Here is a 16229-nt window from a genome sequence, read left to right on the forward strand (position 1 = left end):
GCTCTGCATTTGACACCATCATTCACAAACTCATCCCCTCCAAGCTTCTCCAGCTCAATGTCTTGCCTGGTATCTGCCATGGATCTACAGCTTTCTCTCAGGCAGGACAAACCAGGTGAGGCTGGGGGACACCAGCTCATCTACATGAACCATCAACAGTGGACCGCCTCAAGGATGTGTCCTCTCTCCACTGCTCTTTTCTATTTACACGAAGGACTACACAAAGTTTGCAGATGACACCACAATCTTCAGCTTCATCCAAGAAGGTGATGAGTCTGATTATTGCCATAAGCTGGAGCGGCTGGAGTTTTTGTGCAGCAAACACAACCTGGAGCTGTATACACTAAGGCGTAAAAGAAGATTGCAGACTTCAGAAAACAACTTTCACCACAGCTGCCCCTTTCACTGTCCAACTGCACTGTGTTATCCTTCAAGAACTTTAGGTTCCTTGGAATTACAGTTTCTCAGGACCTGACGAGGGAGACCAACATCAAATCCATCCTCAAAAAGGTCCAGCAGAGAACGTCATTCCTGTGGGTTCTGAGGAAGCACTGCCTGCCACAGGAGCTGTTCGGGCAGTTCTACACAGTCATTGAATCAGTTCTGTGTTCATCGATCGGAGACCAGTTTGGTGCTGCCACAATGAAGGACAAAATCAGCAGCAGCGATAGCAACGAACAGTCAGGCTGCCAATATATATATATTGGTACCCACCTAACCATTCTCGAGGACTCAAGACACACTAAACGGACAAAGACAAGGGTATGCAAAATCTTCTTTGGCCCTCCACATCCTGGTCACCACCTAAACCTGTTCCTTGCAATACAAACTAAAACCAGTAGGGATCCCAAAATCATCTTCCTTTTTTCCATTAACTTCTTAAACAGTTGACTTACAAATTCATTGTCACATGCTGCTAATTTTGCACATCTCCTTCGGATACTTCAGCATTATTGATACACACCTGCTTCTATCACACTGAAGTATTTGCATACTGTTGTTGATTACTACTGGCTACTTGTGTTTGAGAACTGTCTGCACCATTTGCACAATCATCACTGTACCGCATCATTGCACGATTGGTCACTTTATATTAATTGAGAATAGCATTAAGCATTTGTACAATTGCCATTACATTAGCATTATAACACCAGTGGTTCACTTTCATTACCATAGTAATTGGCATGTTTTTTTATGTCTTAGATGTATACTGTATTTTTTCATAGTGGCTGTTTGTAGTCATACTAAGTGGCTCTAATTACGGGAGACAAATTCCTTGTGTTTCTTGTAATGTACTTGCCCACTAAAGCTTTTTCTGATTCTGACTGATTAGTCGTAATCTTTCAAAGTACATCGTTATCGGGGAAAGTTTTATGTTTTAAATCCATCCATCCATTTTCTGAGCCGTTTATGCTCACGAGGGTTGCAGGACTGTTGGAGCCTATCCCAGCTATCATCAGGCAGGAGGTGGGGTACACCCTGAACTGGTTGCCAGCCAGTTGCAGAAATTGTTCAATTTGCGTCTATTGTTGGAAACATAGTTGGTCTATACAAATTGCTACTGCGGTGGATTATTTCATTTGGCCCACACAAATGGCCACATTTCCCGCGTTGTCTACAACAGAAAGCTCCACTCAGTTTGCACAGCAGTAGGCCTGGTTGAAAGCCTCGGTGATTTCCTCACTCCCTTCTATCTACTATTATGCTCGTGGTGAGGGTGCCGTTCCCTTCACGGATGGTGACGCTGTCAATTCCTGTCCCATCAACTCCATCAGTCACTTCAGCAATAAACACCCACTGGAAGGAGTCGCAATGTGCTGAATTGAATGGATAGTTGCCAAATGTACGAACCACCTGGCAGACTGGTCTGGTAATGTCGGTCACCTGGAAACAGACAAGAGAGGAGTGTAAATGAGATGTAAATATAAGTGTATGATAAAATACATCTATTGAACTTGTGCCTGAAAATTTTAGTTCTTATTTTTACATAAAATCAGAGATTGAGCCAACCAATGGACAGTTTTGTTATGAATACTTTCCTATATTTCTTATCGCGTACTCCATACGTATGGCACAACAACTGGATGGACTTTACTTGTGATTTAACACCATTTGTTGTACAAACTATGCTCTCCATTGGTACAAGTTTATTCTTGATTTGTGCTTTTCATGTTGTTTATTTCACCCAACTTGAATATACTATAGTGTGTTGTTGGCCTTCAGTAAAAATAGTCAAAAAACAACTATATTTTGAATCTTTTCAAAGTGTTCAATTGTTAGCTGATGCAAAATGTATGGGTACCTCATCCAAAGCTACCAAGTTTTAATAATCTGGAGAAAAATTAAACTGCAGATGTAAACTGAAGAGTTTTTCAGCCTCAAATCTGTCTGTCAAGATAACGCATATACAGTATCAATTAGTGCATCAACAACTGCATCATCTCAAAAAACAACAATCATTTTTATTTCTTTGCCATGGAAACTTGCTTTTCTATGCTTGGAAGCATATCTTTCTGTCACGACCAGAACACGGGGTTGGACCCAAATGCACAACTCGGGAGAAGCAGAGGCAGTTCGGGAAAAGTGTTTATTCGGTCCAGTATCGGGGATTAGGCAGGCAGTCAACGGGAGGAGCAGAAACAAGATCGTCAGGCGTAGGACGCACCTCAGTGGGCAGGGAGGAGTGAGGACACGGGAGATCAGGAACGGGATTACAAGAGTGCGGGAACGAGGCATGAAGCAACGATCTGGCAAAGGCCAGACTGTACGTATGGTTCTACATAACTGGGACATAATTACTGGAGATGCCGCCAATTGCGGCAGGTGCGTGCTGCCTCGGGGACCGGTACGGCCAGGACGGAGACCGGCAGGACCATGACCCTTTCTCCTTTGATTGCACGTCCATAAAATAAAAAAATAAAATAAAAAAATAAATAAATACTTGGTTAAAGTGTATGGAAGGTGCTATTTGCACCTTTTTGCTCAGATTATACAGTTTTTTAATGTAGAATTCGAATCTGATATCCGTTATGAAAGAAACATTTTCATTTTTCGATTATCATCCAAAAAATCTTCGCACATTCCTGGATTCGCCGGAAAAAGACAGAAACGATGCGGAAATAGCCGAGTAGGAATGCGACGTCAGAACTGATGACAACAATGGTGAGTATTGGAATACATTGTCAGAACGACGATGAATTTTCCGATATTTCGAGCGATGAATACTATTCTGAAGGGTCCCATGAAGACGGTGAAGAAAACAAGCTTTATAAAGGTGTTAAAGGTTGTCAATTTGAGCCAGTTAGACATCATACACATTCGAATGAAGACAAAATAGCTGCCCACGAAGAAAGTCCTGAGCACGCAGGGAGCAGGATATGCCTTCTGTTGGAAACAAAGACTGGTAAGCGTTTGTGAAATTCTTGTTTGGTTTAGTTAGTCATAAACTGATAAATAGTAAAGGCTTCGATATCCAGAATGTATACACAAGTTTTTGGTCTTGTTTTAAAATTATGCAAACAGCATGTATTTAGTACATAGGTAGCGACCACCCAGCTGTTCATTGTACAGCGCGATGGATCTGCCTGTGCTTGTATGAGAAACTATCTGCAGTACGATGTGTTTACGTGGAGTGACGTCAGAGGTCAGCCACACGCGTTTTTCAGACAACGGAAACTAGGTCAAAATTCCCAGACTTTAATTCATAAACACTTAAATTTGTTGGTAAAAACATTGAAAATGTTATGCATTTTATGGTGCAGTTAAACATATTTTCATCTGGATAAGATCATTTCCGTTAAAAATTAGACATTCCATACATTTTAAAGAATGTGTACTTTTAAATCAACCACAAAAGTTGACTTGAATTCAGCTTCTTTTTACATATACCCAAAAATATTGAACTGTATTTTCTTCCAAATGCCGTTTCGCTTTATATTTGGGTAGTGCGCTTACTTTTACAAGCTAGCATGAGATGCTGAGCTTTTGACCAGTTTAGCCAACAAAGAAAAAAAAAATTCAAAAGCTTTTTCTGACAACCTATATCATATTTCCATTCTTAGCAACCAGCTTGTATGACAATATTTAAACACTTGATCAAAATTGGAAATTGCTCTTCTCTTACCTTAGCAGCAACTGAAAACCCATGAACAATAAAGTTGCTGTCAGTTGCAGCTGCATTTTCCACCACAATCGTAAGTGTCATGTCAGTTCCCGATGCTGCACTTTCAGGAGCAGTGAGGCTCACGGTGTCGTTGGCTTTTCCGCCGCTGTCTGCTTCTATGGTGATGGAACTGGACGCCGAAAAATTAAAGCTGCGGCCGTTGGTAGTGCGCACTGTGAATGTCCCAGTTGCATTCTCATTGGGGACTCCTCCGCTCGTTAGGGTGACAGTAAAAGGAATAAAGCTCGTAGAGCCTGGTTCTATGTTGCTGGTGTTGACTTGAGCCTAGAAAAGTGTGACAGTCATTTTAGATTTTAGATCTAACCTTAGGCTAGAGCTTTTGGTTTGGTAATGACTGACTGATATGATTTGTGTTAACACTTTTATTTGGTTGCATGCAAAAACTATCATTCAACACTACAACGTCCGGGACTGTTTGAGGAACTGGTTTCAGCCCACTCGGGTGAAGACTGGATCAGTTTAGCCCAATTATTAATGCAGCAGGAAACAAACGCATCACAAGTCATCAATTGACAACACAATTTGAAAAATCATAAAACAAGAAAGTTACATTTATCACAGAATATCAACAACAACAATAACTAATACCACACCAGTTATCTTTTTCTATAAGGTTCAGACCAGGTAGCCAAATACGTGTGAGCAAACTTAATGCCTCATTTACTAAGAGCCCAAATAGTGGGTGCTAAATTGCATGTTTACTCATACTAACATATTACGCTTGTCATTGGCAACAAGTGTAAAAGGTAAATTTGGGATAGTAGGTGCTATTTGAAGTGTGAAGCAATGGAATTGACAGTGTTAGTTGAATAGCATGATTGCTCTGATAATTTATGGAAGGCCAGTGAATACTTTACTACTAATAAATTATGTTTTGTTTAATATAACTCATCCGGAGAGCACAGAGATTAGGTGTATCTGCCCATCCTGCTGTACACTGTACTTAAATCATGGGACAGCACACCTGCAAAACCCCTTGGGGAAAGGCCAGCACCAATTGCCACAGTGAGCTAAAATTATCCAGAATTGAAAGACGTTTTGCCATAGGCGATGTTGCATAATGTTTTTGTGTAACTGACGCCAAGTCAGCCCTTAGATCATTCAGACGCTCCATAAGCGTGTTGCTGAAAAAAAAAAAACAGTACGCCATGATATTCTCCCATGGAAAACATTGTCTCTCTCCACTGCCTTCCCTGTTGTGTACCGTTTTGAATCTGTCTTTTTGGTGTGGTATTTCAAAACTCAAAATCTGCCACCGCAATTTGTCTGCAGTTTGATAAATTACATTGAAGGAGTTTAGGCTTACAGTCACAGAGATGTTCGAAGTCGTAACCTGAGTGGAGGCCTGTCTTTGGAATCTGCTTGAAGTTGACCGAGATGATGAGTCGGTGTCTCCTCCTCTCACTTGAACCACAAATTCACCTACTGGAATCTCATTGAATGTCACAAGGAGGTCCGTTGCTCCTCATGACTGAAGAAACGGGCAAGGCTGATGTTGTCAAAAGATTGCATGTCTACCTCTAGTTTCAGTACGAATGTTGTTTTGTCATCTGATGATGATGTCACCAATTTTTTACTCAGTGCTCCTTCCTAGCAAACAAATCCAGCTCAAATCCTCAAAATCCAACTCAAATGCGCCACATCAGTCAAGCACACTTGTTAGTCAATCACTGCTCTGCATGTCTAGCAAGTAAACTAGCGATCAAACTGATTTTGGTTTACAATTTCATAACAATTTGTATTTCCATTTTAATAAGCAATTATTATTACTATTACCTTAATTAGCATAATGTGTTGTCCTACGTGTGCATGACCTCATTCATGGGGGAGTGTGAGAGAGAGTGTCGGAGAGAGTGACACAGTGAGCCAACTGAGTGACAAACTTTTTACTGAGTTCTGACTCTTTTTAAACAATTATTGAATTCCATCCACTCTGCCGCTGAAACGAGAGAATATTCAGAAAATAAAGGGGATTAAACCTTCAAGGTACTACTGTCAATGTTTTAATTTGATTCATTACACATTACACAAAAGAGTTACCCTGACTGGATTGATGATAAATTCTACAGTAAATACAGTATATCATTTTCCTGTTTTCGTTGTGGTAGGTTAAAGGAAGTTAGTTCTTAACATTCACTGTTAGTGTTTTATTGTTATGTTATGTTTGTTATTGTTACGTGTTGCATGTTTTTTTTAATGTTGGGAATTGGTACACTGGTAAGTAGGTTAACGACGTTTACATGCCTGTAACGTTCCATTGACATGTGTTGGCCCCCTAGCTGTCGTAAAGCGTGACCTCAGTTACATTCATGATGTCACCTCCTGTCACTGTGACCAAAATGGTGGCGTTTCCCCCTGAAAGTTTGCACAAAGAGAGACACATGGTACAGAAAATCAAAATATATAAACGACATCTAAAGGTCTTTCATCGACTTTTTATCGACATCGACTTTGTCCAAAATTTCAATGCGTAATAAACCCTCCAATGTGAAGTAATATTATTATTGCATGTATTTTGGGCATTAATTAAAAAAAAATGAAAATAATGACAATTTTTTAAATTCACGCAATATCTGGATATGTGCCAGCTTTAACAGCCAGAGCCGGAAGAAATGTCTCCACGTGACGTCACCGGGGCTTAGCAATCCAGACCTTTCTTTCTAGCTAGACCAAGACGCTGACGTGTTGTGCCCCAAACTGTAACAACAATGAGAAATCCACCCAAATTTGTTTCATTAACCTCCCGTGGGGTAATTCGATTATTATTATTATTAATAAAATTATTAATTAATTAATCGAATTATTTTTGTTTTGTTTGTTTGTCATTTTTTTTTCACAAAAATTGGCCACAAAATGCCAGAGAGTGGATGTTGTTTGTTCAGTGACACCGTATCTACAAGCAATGGGGTCAGAACAGGAAGCACAGAAGACATGGGGACCGCTGATTAGCTGTCAGTTTTCCAGCCGGGGTCACTGGAATGTCTAAGTGAGAGAAGAATTTCGATAATAGTTTATAAATTAGAGATGTTTCTAGGTGAAATCTCTGGATAATTTTGGCATTAAAAGAAACACTGAACCCTCATCTACTAACTTTTAATGTATGCTTCAATTCCCATTTTTTTCGACAAAGTCCTCCTTTAATGCTAATGTTGCCCCAGTACAATGTTGATCAAATTTTAATGAATAAACAAATAAGAAGAACTTTTAATGACACTCCACATCTCCACATCAGATAAGAATATACACTAGTTACCTATTTTGTCTAGTGTACAGGCGCTATTCATATGCATCAATTATTTTTTACTGATCCTTTGACTCCAGACATGGAGGGTTGATAACTTTGAGGGCAAAGCATGTGGTGACAAAACTGAAGAGGATATTTAACTTGAAAGAGGATGTCCTTCTTTCAAAAAGAAGTCTGCATGAAGTCCTTCAAGAACTTCTAGAAGGTTGTAGATGAAGTTCAGTGGACTTTGACCTGATGTTAATATGGGTAAAACAATTATTCATAATATTTTTTTTCTTAAAAAAAAAGACCATATACCTGGCACTTCAAGGTCCATCTTTCTACTGACCTGTGACCTTAATTGAGTAGGGGTCATCAGAGTCTACACTGATTTCCCACGGTCCTGAGCCTCAATCGCCGTAGGTTACCTACTGAACTCAAAGATCCCAGAGGGCCACTGGACTCACTGGACCTCTGAGATACACCTACAGAGAAAGTTGAGAGTTGAGCTTCCAGTGATAGAGATAATTACGTTCCTTAGTGAGCTATCAATGGTAAATAGGAACATTTCAGGCACACTGCTGACTTCTTGAGAAACTGTCACCTGAAGAAAGACAGCGGGTATATACAGTATGAATGTATGTTCTATCTTGTAGTTATGTGTTTGTCCTCTTTCCTTATATTACCGTTGCGCTATCTGAGGAATCTTCTATAACACTTGTAGCCTGAGGAAGATTCGACTTGCTGACCTCAATGGTCTGACCTCCGGATGCCCTGGCAAGATCACGGTACAGCTGAACATCTCCTGGGCTTACCACTCGACAGACTCGAAACGTCTCACCTTGAAGGTCCCTTTTACGACGACTGGACAAGACATCTGTCAGCAGGAATGTCACCTAAAAGTTCCAGCACACCGTTTACGCACAGTGCCGCGTCTTGTTTTTATAGGCTTCGGACACTGGTGAAAAGTTCAAGTCATAATCTGAGTTTTGTAGGTTTTCATAAAAGGAAATCCTTGATAGTTATTCTTCACGCTTGACGAAACCACACATCGATTCTGGCTGAAACAACTGCTATTCTGTGAGGTGTTGGTATGATCACATGACAATACATATCTCATCACATACAGTACGTGTTTTATTTCGCTCAGAATGAGCGACGTAAATGATGGCAGGCAGGGGCCTTTATTATTTTTGTCAGCGGTAACAAAAGGCCACATGGGACTGCGCTTTCATTGATAGGGTTAATTTTAACTGCAGCTTTTCGTCATTGGGTCATTAATACTCTGCTGATTTGTTTTTTTTCAAGACCCGACCACTCTTCTTCTGGCGCTGTAGTAACCAATGTCTACATTCCAGTGGAGAATATTATTATTACAACTTGAAACTGCACTGTTATGACTGTGGGCGGCGGCCACTTTTCCTCTAACATGTTTAAAAAAGAAAAAAAATGCCTCAAATGAATTGCTGCCAGTTGGCCATCCCTGGTCTCTTGTCATTCACAAACAGTATAAGGACAGCTGCCGATCCAGTCACATAAAGATATACGTACCACTATTAATATTTGAAATATAAAGAGCTCTTTTATCAAAGACTAAGCACTCTGTCCAGTCACATGTTTTAGGTACACAATGTAAGGCTGACATCAAGAGAAAAAAATGCTTCAAAAAAAAATTACATCACTACTAAACCACAAGATGTTGTGAGGAAACAAATGCACTTGGTTATCAAATACAAACAAAAAGTTGGACAGAGTAAAGGTACAGTTATGAATACAACAACTGACTCAACCTGCACAAGAAAGAATGCCCAAAATGAAAAATTCACACGAGTACTTACATATACGCAAACCAGACAATGTCAACAGCAGAGTGTAACAAACAGAACATGAGACATTATGGCTTCTCGTGGACATAGTGGCTGGCCACCAGGCAAGGATTCCACTAGCCACCACTCCAAAGTAATAGAGTTGACAACTAACTAACTAACATCACAAAAGTAAGACTAAAGAAGAAGACGATTTCGTAGCTGACTATCAACATCATCACAGAAATCAGATCACATGACAAAGAATCAGACCTGACCTTTATTGAAGAGGAAGGTTAAGTTTGTTCTTGAAGAGAACAGAATTTCTCTCTTTCGGACAAGATCTGGAAGGTTTCAGAGGAGAGGAGCCTGAGGAGTTTTTTTTTTTTTTCTTACCGATTCTGGGAATCACATGTGCAGTATATTTGACCTTTGTGAGTGCACTGGTCTGGTATGTTGGTAAGGCATACGGTATAACAGTGGCTGGCTATTTTGTGCTTCAGTGACATAAGGGTTTTCAATTCTGCTTTATATTTTTTTGGGAGCTAGTACAGTCACTTAGGAAACAGTAGCTCTTCTACTCTTTCTTTGTCACAAACGCGGCTCGAAGGTGGAACCAAATGCACAACTCCAGAGACAGGCAGACAGTATAGAGGAAACCTTTATTCGGTCCAACGTCAGGGATCAGGCAGGCAGTCCAAACAAGGCAGAAGTAATCGTGCGGCAGGCTCAAGAATGGGGTCAAGGGACAGGCGTAAGTCGGTACACGGAGAGCAGAAGTCAGGCGAACGGGAGTGCGGGAACGAAGCATCAAGGATAACGATCTGGCGAAGGACAAGTCGTCCCCCAAGTCCTATATATACACTGGGAGGCATCAGCTGGAACAAGGTCCAGGTGTGCTCTGACTAATTGGCTGGCCACGCCCAGCCTGGGCAGGAAGCCAGGAGCATGACAGTACCCCCCCTCCTCAACGGCCGGCTCTGGACGGCCCAGGAGCATCAGGATGACCCGCGTGAAAGTCCCTGATGAGGGAGCGGTCCACGACAAAGCGGGAGGGGATCCAGGAGCGCTCCTCCGGGCCATATCCCTCCGAGTCCACCAGGTACTGGACCCCCCTTCCTCTGCAGCGGGAAGACAGCAGCCGGCGCACAGTATACACCGGCCCACCGTCCACCATGCGGGAGGGCCGGGGGGGCTTGGCCGGAGGAACCAGCGACGAAGTGGGATTCGGGCGAAGTCTGCTGACGTGGAACGTAGGGTGCACCCTCATCGACCTGGGCAGTTTCAGCGAGACGGCGACCGGGTTAATGATCTTGGAAATCGGGAACGGGCCAACGAACCTGGGAGCAAGTTTGCGGGATTCCGTCCGCAACGGGAGATCTTTGGTGGAGAGCCACACTCGCTGTCCCACCCTGAGCTCTGGTGCGGCCCTTCTCTTGCGATCCGCTGCGGACTCATGCGCAGCAGTGTCCTCCGAGCTGCTTCCCAGGTCCGTTTGCAGCGTCGCACCACAGCCAGGGCCGACGGGACCGCGGAGTCTGTGGCCAGTGGAGGAAACAGGGACGGAGGATAGCCATGCACGACATGGAGTGGATCCATACCTGTTGAGGTGGAGGGTAGAGAATTGTGGGCATACTCCACCCACTTGATGTGCTTGCTCCACGTGCTCTGGTCCCTGGATGCCAGACATCGAAGACCGGTCTACAACTCCTGATTTATACTCTCCGTCTGGCCATTAGACTCCGGGTGATGACCCGATGTCAGACCAGCTGAAGCGCCAATGATTTTGCAGAATTCCTTCCAGAAGCGGGCGCTGAATTGCGGACCCCTATCTGACACAATGTTCTGGGGTAGCCCGTGGTAACGAACGACCTCGTCCAACACCATCTGGGCTGTCTGCTTGGCCGACGGGATCTTCGGAAGCAGCACGAAGTGGGCCATCTTGGAGAAACGGTCCACTACAGACAGCACAACTGTGTTCCCTTGGGAGGACGGCAGGCCAGTAACGAAGTCCAGCGCAATGTGTGACCACGGGCGGAAAGGGATGGGCAGCGGACGCAACTCGCCTACAGGCCGTAAGCGAGACGACTTATTGGCCCCACATACCGGGCAGGCATTGACGAAGTCCTTCACGTCCTCTGTTCGACCACTGAACGAGTCTTTGCCATACCCGGATGGCAGACCGTCTTGTTTGTATGAGCCCAGTTGACGACGTCTCCCCGCAGAGACTAAACGACGAAAAGGCGCTCTGACGGACAATCCGCGGGCGGCGGAGCCTCTCCCAGGCCCTCCTTCACCCGCGACTCGACCGCCCAAGTGAAGCCGGACACGAAGCACGCCTCTGGCAGGATAGTAGCGGCCTCTGAGTCTGTGCGCCCTCCCTCGGGGATCCGTGAGAGTGCGTCCAGCTAGCCGTTCTTGGAGCCTGGGTGGAAGGACAGAGTAAAGCGGAAGCAGGTGAAGAACAGGACCCACCTAGCCTGGCGGGCGTTCAACCGCTTCGCGGACTTCAGGTATTCTAGGTTCTTATGATCCGTGAAGACCACGAACGGCAACGAAGTGGCCATGGATCTGTGGGGAAAGTCCCTGGAAGAATGCGTCCTGGAGGGCCTCCTCGTTCCACTGGCTCTCGGCATCCCGGATCCGGAATTCAATGGCGTAGTCGGACACGCGGCGACGGCCTTAACGAATTGTCATGAGAGAGACGCTGCCTTGTTTTCCGGAGCCGCGTACTGGAATACCTGGGTGAGCCCGCAGACAAACCTCGTCCATGAACGGCAGATCTCCGAGTTGCGACTTCACTCTGCAGTGGCCCACGCCTATGCCCTCCCCGTCATGTGGGAAATGACGAAGGCGATACTTGAGCGATCTGTGGGAAAAGCGGACGCTTGCAGTTCAAAATGGAGGTCGCACTGCGCCAGGAAGGGCTTGACGTTGCCGGAGTCGCCTGAGAACCGCTCTGGTCGGGAGAGCGGAGTTATGCCGGCACGGAGGGCTCCGTAACAGGCGGAACAGCCATCGGCGGCGTAGCAGCCGCGCGAGCTTGAGAAGCTAGCCACGGTTCCAGCCGGGCACAGAGCTCATGGATACATTGATTAGTAACCTGGAGAGCAGCCTCCTGCTCGACCAGGCGTTTGCCCTGGACTTGCAGCGAACGGCGGATGGCTTCAGAGTCGGATGGGTCCATGTTATGGCCAGATCGTTCTGTCACGAACAGGGCTCGAAGGTGGACCCAAATGCACGACTCCAGAGACAGGCAGACAGTATAGAGGAAACCTTTATTCGCTCCAAGGTCAGGGATCAGGCAGGCAGTCCAAACAAGGCAGAAGTAATCGTGCGGCAGGCTCAAGAATGGGGTCAATCATTTATTGTAATGTAATGTGGCCTCGCTGGGAGGCTGGCAGCATACCCAGCATGCTCTGCGGTAGTAAGGACACCATGACTGAGAATGACATGTAAAATAATGACTTGCCTAAATTTGTGGTCAGTAGAGATGAGTTTCTTCTTCTGTTTATGAAAGCAAAGTGCAATTATTCCTCACTGCCTGTGAGTCAACTTGCAACGGTTTTCATTTGCTTTTAAATGACTCAATGGACTGATTTCTTTCTACTGCTGCTAATAATTGAAATGTAAAGAGGTCTATTACTCAAATACAACAAATTCATTTTATTGTGAGAAAAAATAATTTATTTTACATTTTTTAATTTAATGTAATAATTACTAATAATTTTTATTTAATTTATTTTGCTCTCATTTCCTCAAATATTCACTCAATCAAAGAGCTGAGAAGCTATAATATAACTTTTTGGTGAAAAGGTTTTACAAAAAAGACTCACCACAGATGTCTTGCTCTCAATAAGGGCAGTGATGGTACTTTTCAATTGTGCATCTTTTGCTGGGCTATCAGTGAAGACAAATATCTCAGATGAAGAAAGCTGTTTTTGCTTCACCAGATACTCTTGTGTGCGGAAGCTCTGGTGAAGAACAGTTGATCTATGCTGCCTACCAACCACGCAGGGTACTAAAGCTACAAGAGGAGTGACCTTGGCCGGTCAGCAAGTAGTTTCACAAAACAACCAGTGACAATCAAACAACAGCTCCTGGACCAGGAGAAGTGAGAGAAATGAGCCAGGGATGTGGTGTGGGTTGTACGAAGCCGAAGTTCCACCGGCACCCATTCCCTGTTCTATGGGGATCTATAGGTGCAAGAGGTCTGTGCTTGGGAGGACGGAGGCTGGTGGGAAGACTGCGGCTGTACCAGGATGAGAGTTAGGTACAATGGACCCTCTCAGCTGAGCCCACTGGAACTGGTGGGAGGCTGCTCTCCCCCATCTGTGGCTCAGTCGAGACCAGGCTGGATAGGTGGCTGGGATGGGTGCCATGTGCCTGTCGGCTCCAGCTGAATTTTGGTCATGACCCTCTCAAAGGTTTACCTTCTAGTCAAGTTTGATCATGCTCCTTGTAAATCATAGCTATTATCGCTAAAGCCAAACACAACAGCTCAATATTTTACCATGACAGGACCATGACAATATCAAGGGACTTTTAATATTGTGATATTGTGAATACTGTGTCATCCCTAATTATATGTTATATCTTTAAACTGTCGAGGCAACACATACCAAATTCTATTACAACAAGTTGTCGACTTTAGAAGTCCTACCTGGATCATTAAAAGGAACCAATATGTAGGCCGGTGTTTCCTGTAATGTTCCCCTTCTGTGGTCGATGATTTCGAAAGCAACTCTCTTGGCTTCTTCTATGTCCTCAAACATACTGCTTGTGGTGTCAATGGCATAACATAGCACATAGAACTGGGAGAGGCCCATCAGTCTGTGGAAATGCAAGAGGGACATATTTACTATCACCCATATTTTCCGAGTCAAACTAACCCAAATTAACCCTAACCCAGATCAAAAACCCTGCGTTATTGAGCTGCGCTGCTCGCACACGTGAGATATTTGAAGTGGACTGTGCCACCTCGAAGTCATGTCTGCCACAGCCACTGTGCCTGGCATTTGTTCTACCAGTAAGCATTTTATATCTCTATTGGTGTAGGTCTAATAAAGTTGCATTTGCATTTGACTTATTTTTACCTTTGGCACCCTTGAATGGTGAAATGTGTGTTATACGTCAGTTTGTCTTGATTTAAATAGAGTGTTCAATGATATAGCTGAAGAACTACAAATGTCTGGTTAAGTTATGGCTCACGCTGTAAGTCAGGATTTGTGGATGAACACTTGCATTCCAGCAAAATGTACATCGTCTGCAGGTCTTGGTGTTTTGGGGTGAGAGTGAAAATTTTGCGAAAATCTTGTTCAAAAGGCATCCACCCATCCATCCATTTTCCAAGACGAGCAATTCAAAACATGAGTATTCGTTAGCACTGTATGCTAGTAGAGACTTCATTGAATGACTGCTGATGTCAGATGGACTCAAGCCCATTGACTTGAAAAGACTTGCCACTTTTGCCAAATTATTGAGAAACATTACAGCTTTCTTTCAATAGCCCAATGTGCCAGTGATAATTTCATTACAAGATTTTCAAAATTATGCAACCATAAAGTCTTCAACATATATCACTCAGGTAGAAGTGTCCTATCATAATAAAACTAAATTGATTTTATTTCAGTAGTCACTGATGGGTTAGTGGTACTGACTTTGGATGCGGGCAGCATATATCTCATAGTGATGGTGTCAATATGTGCCCTGTGATTGACTGGTGACCAATTCAGGGTGTAGTCTGCGTTTCACCTGAAGTTAGGCTCCAGGCCTCTCATAACGGTTATAAGGATAAGCAGCTTGGAAAACAGATGTATAGATTTTATTTCTTTTCGCAGTTCATGTGAAATGTAAAAGTAAATTGACCAGGGGGTCAACTTTTTAGACACTCCCTTAAGTAATAGGTACACACCCACAAACACAACACAAATGAACAATGAGTGTGGATGTTTCATAAGGTACACATTCCCCGACATAAAATTACACGGAAACAATTAAAGGTAAATTAAAGGTAAAATAAGCAGTAGAGGGAAAAAAAACACACCAAAAAAATCACTTACTCTGCATTTCCTGGTGATCTTTTGAAAACTCATCCTTTTCTATACCTCATCATCTTCTTTTTCTTTTGGCTTCTCCTGTTAGGGGTCACCATACCATGTCATCTTTTTACATCTAAGCCCATCTCCTGCATCTTTCTGTCTAACACTAACTGCCCTCATGTCTTCCCTCACAACATCCATCAACCTTCTCTTTGTTCTTCCTCTTGCTCTTTTGCCATCCTCAATACCCTTCTAGAAATATACTCACTCTCTTGCCTCTGGCAATTTGATTTTTATTATTCATTTAGAAAAGGTCCGTAACACAGAGAATCAACCAATGAGACTCTGTACAGACAGTAGTCCATGGCCTGGGAGTGCATCAATCATTTTCTCGTGTACATGCATTTAAGCCAAAAATGTAACTTTGAACCAATGACATTAGTGTTATATAGTCACATTTGTGTGTCAGCGATGGCGTATGGTACACAGCAACTAGTACAGCCAAAAACTGTTCCGGGCACACCCCACAGGAAAGAGACCCCGGGACGACCCAGGACATGCTGGAGAGATTATGTCTCTCGGCTGGCCTGGGAACGCCTCGGAATCCCTCCAGAAGAGCTGGATGAAGCTATTTCCCCCGTGAGTTGACCCGGGAAAGTAGTACAAAATGGATAGCTGGATGGATGGAGTTTTTTCTTCATTGCCCAAGTTGTGTTGTCTTCTCCTTCTTTGATAAATCACCTCTTCTATCTGCATTTATTTGCAATTAGCTTTGGTTGTGCATCAGATGAGAAAATCCAAACGACCCGTCTCAGATATGCTATGTATGATAGTCACAACAATTACATTTGAAACAGTGACTAATAATTGTCAATTTAGATCGCATTTTATTAGTCTCTCTGTCATGTCCTGTAGTACCGGTTTGAAGCCTGGAAAGTGCTTCTGCGTCCACGACCCCCCCCCCCCCCTCTATT

The 16229-nt window shown here is 43.6% G+C and overlaps 1 pseudogene; it reads right to left on the bottom strand.

Moving 5' to 3' along the window:
- LOC133505926 (von Willebrand factor A domain-containing protein 7-like) overlaps window positions 1-16229 on the bottom strand; it is a 28090-nt pseudogene that overhangs the window by 10952 nt on the left and 909 nt on the right.

Source organism: Syngnathoides biaculeatus, chromosome 9 (assembly GCF_019802595.1).
Source record: "Syngnathoides biaculeatus isolate LvHL_M chromosome 9, ASM1980259v1, whole genome shotgun sequence".
Lineage (NCBI taxonomy): Eukaryota > Metazoa > Chordata > Actinopteri > Syngnathiformes > Syngnathidae > Syngnathoides > Syngnathoides biaculeatus.